Genomic DNA, 4,113 nt, shown 5'->3' on the forward strand with positions numbered 1-4,113 from the left:
GTCTGCAGCGTTGAGGGTGCAGCGATACAGCTTGAAGCCCACTCATATGTACCACATGCAACTGCTTGATCCCCTTTTAGCATATATGTGGGTGCATGGTGAAGATGGATCGAGGGGACAGACTCTGACATTCCTTGCAACACAGCTATGAATGGGGTGCGGGAGGGAAGAGTCACAAATCACATGCTGAATTCTACATGAATCTGCTCACAGTCTCAGGCTGTATCCTTTTATTTGATTGTATTGGTGCAGATTATTGACCATTCTGCCCCTTCATTCTATTAATGAGAAGTTTCAACATTTGCAAACTCCTCATCAAATCAGTTGTTAAACTTAGGAGCACAAGCCAGCCAAATTTCAGTCCCACTATGCCCCATTAACCGTAACAGGAGAGAGACAAGCGTGCACTTAACACTTTCACTGAACTACTAGGCCACAGAAGTACTTAAATTGGCCTGGATTGTGTATAGTGCTTTTCAGTCATCTTGTCTCCTGACATCACAAACTCCTAACCCTAACTGGACTCCTGTTTGCTTATGTTACAGGCTTCTCTCCTCTTGATAATAAATCCCTTTATCTCACTTCCCAACCCTTGTCTGCTCCTCAAACTAGCACCCTAGCTAGATGAGAAATTGCCTTTTCTTATGCTTTATTCAGGAAAGGTTACAGGCACAGAAAATCTGATCTTCAAACAACTTATCCCTGCATAAATCTATTGCTATCACCAGTGTTTTCACTGAGAGAGAATGTCTCAGAAACAGTGTATTGCTGCTGATGATGCAAGAAGCAGAAAGAAAACAAGAAAGCAACCTGAGCCCAACACTGAGTCTAATATTTGATTGTGATACTTAGAAAAGAATTCAGTAGTAAAACTTCAGTAGGATTTTCTGGGTAAATTAATACAGCACAGCATTTTTAAAAACCCAATTACCAGGAATAGGAGGAATATAAATGAATGTAATCAATACATAAATAAATTGCTAAATAAAATACTGGGACATTTTTAAATACCTGTGCTGTGTATGACTGCACCATAATATCCAAAGTTAAGACACTTGATATTCTTATATGAAATAGCATCCAAACAGTTTCACATGTCCTTTAAAAATCATTTAGTAAGCAGATTTCCTTCCTAATGCTTGTTTTTTCAGATGCACTTTTTAAAATGGCTGGATAAATGTGCAATGTAAACTCTGTCATAAATCACTTTTTAAACAATTTGTTGACAAGACATTCCAAAGATCTATGAAATAATGTTATTTTGTTATAAATAATCATTTTCAAAATGCAATAGAATGTTCTTACCAAATAGTTTCTCAAGTTGGTTCGTTGTGCAGAGATGCCAGCGGCAGGCAGAAGTTGATTTAAAGTCTGCTTAATTGGTCTAGAAGACTCTGTAAAATAGAACTTTAAAATAGAACTTCGAATAGCTAAGGAGACCTTTTATTGTCTCAGTTGATGTCACTCAGTTGATGTCACACACCCCCTAACCCTGATGTACCCACCCATTATGTGCCTTGTTACTGGGACATCGAAGGAAAAAACTGCAACCTAGGTAACTTGAAGAGCTTGACTTTACAAAGAAATTATGTCATTGAGTTAATGAATGAATGATCAGCTTTAAATGTTAATGAGTCCATTTGTTGTTATGTGCCAAATGGTTAAAATGAGAATGTTTGAAAAATACATGGGAGAAATCTTCAGCACAGCACCTCTAAGATTATCAAGGACTTTTAATGTTCTGTGACTTGACATTTCCAAGAGCTTTGAAAGGAATACAGCTGATAACAATTTATCTATTATCAATGGATCTCTTGCAGCTGAGCCCACTGTTATTAATCTAAAATCTGTCACAATATGTTGAATTGTGATATGATGGTTTTATAATGATGACATTGTCTAGGATATGATATTAGTACCTCTTGGCATCAGGACTTTTTGAAGGACAGGGATGTAGGGTGAAGGTGCTGGTGTCACATTAGAGGAGAAAAAGCTGACCATGACTTTTTCCCCTGGGAACTGGATCAGGCATCAGACCATCCTTCATTGACCTTCACACATGCAACAGAGCAGAGCATACTCTGTTATGAATGACTTACCGACATGCAATATTAAGTTGCATACAGGTGGGTAAATCACACCATGGTAGATTTCCTCCCTAGTGTATAAAACATGGATATGCCTGCATTGTTCTCCCAGTTTCGCACCACCTTATTTGCCCAATATACAGATTTTAAAAGACCACTGCATATGAATGTTAAGAATGCAAACCCTTCCATTTACTTACAGAAGTCCTATAAAATCTAAAATAGCGGGATGACTACAAGGCATAGGATTGGTGTTTTGGGCTCCTAGTCCTTATCGATGAGAAGGCCAAGGCATGTTCACTAATAAAGCCATAGCCAAGATGAGGGAGGAGGAGTAAGTGGTGACACATCGGATGATTGTGGTGAGGCAACCATTCTAAATGTGTCTGAGGAATGTTTCTCTACTGACACAATGGAGTTCTGAAGGAACAGTCAGTGCACCCTTTAGATCTTCATTTGATTGACAAGATTTGTGGCTTCTTAAATACCTCAGCAGATGCCTAGTTAATAACATAACCCACATGATGTAGCCTCAGGTCTCTCGTGAGCCACACTAGTAATGAAATAAAGCTTTCAGTGGAGGATCAACACTACAAAAGGCTTCTTGCAGCAAAAGCAGTCCTCACGAAAATCCAGGCAAGCAGCTTGCTTGAACAGTGCCTGTGCTGATCTTGAGTTCCAGCATGGCTGTTTATGAGAGTGGCACCTCCAACCCCCCACATGGTGCTTAGACACAAAACAAGGTACAAAAGAGGCCAGTGGAGCCTCTTTTCAAAAGTAACATTCATTTCCTTATCCTTTCAGAGAGAGACATAATAGGCTGCCCTGGATGAAGGCAGGTTATGCCCTGCTAGGTTCCCCTCCGACTGGCAATGGCTCTCTAAAGTTTTGAGGCGACTCTGCCAATTGATCCCTTTAACTGGAGGGATCGAGAAACATTCAACATGCAAGACAGCTGCATGGTCCCTCTTGGAAGGGGCATTGCAGACTCTAATCCTGCAGCATGGGCAGTGCAGTACGTGCTGACAGAGTCGGTACCTATCCCATCTGAAAGACTCTCCTAGGAATGTTTCCAATAGAGAAGCTATATTCTGTAGAGAATCTGTAGAGAATGCATGTTCCTTAAAGAAATTTGCAGCATTCATTAATCCCATCATTCTTTTTAAGTTCTCTGTCATACACCAAGCTCTAGCTTTGAAGAAGGCACAAGATGTGTAAGGACTATCTTAGCCATTCTGCTGAAGGACAGAGGGATCTCATCCTTCAGCATCCCTGTCCCAGTCACAAGAATGCAGTATTTCACAAGCTATTTATCCAGTCAGACTTATTCAGACTAAGTTAGTTCAACACAAATGCCACTGAAATCAGTAGAACAAGTTACAAATGAATTAAATCCCACTTATTTTGGTGGGAACTTAATGTACAACTCATCTAGCTTGGATCCAGCGCTGGCAGACCTAGGTGCATTGGATCCCAGCCCTGAGTCTGTTTTCTGGAGCACTGAGTGTCCATTGAAGCCAGTGGAAGGCATCCTCCACCCCATGCTTAAGTGTGGGTGGAGAGGAGGTCACATCTGGGACCTAAGGGTTATTGCTGTCTTCCCCAGATGTTGTAACACCATCAGAGCATCACTTTCCCCATGGCAATCGATGCCGTTAGATTAGAAATTCTAATCCAAGTATTCGAAAAAATACTTCCATGTGTCCCTTCCGTCCGTCCGCCTGTCCTTCCTTCCTGGTAGCCTCTACTGTTACTCTCCTTCCTATACTTACTGATTACCCTTTTCCTCTATGCCTCTGTCCCACTCACCAGCCACCCACCCATGGAAACTTGCACCACTTTATTTTAAGTTGTATATGGAGAAAGAGATGACTGTTCGCTTGGGTAATGAATTGAAAGGGTTCATGGAAATCAAGAAATGTTGGTGGGAATGGAGAAAATAATTGGGAGTGATCAGTACTCTATCAATTTTGTGAAACTCCATTTTGGTGCAAAACTTGCCATTTTTAGGGTGTGTGTGTGTGTG

Source organism: Varanus komodoensis, unplaced genomic scaffold, assembly GCF_004798865.1.
Source record: "Varanus komodoensis strain SLA01 unplaced genomic scaffold, ASM479886v1 scaffold16, whole genome shotgun sequence".
NCBI classification, from domain to species: domain Eukaryota; kingdom Metazoa; phylum Chordata; class Lepidosauria; order Squamata; family Varanidae; genus Varanus; species Varanus komodoensis.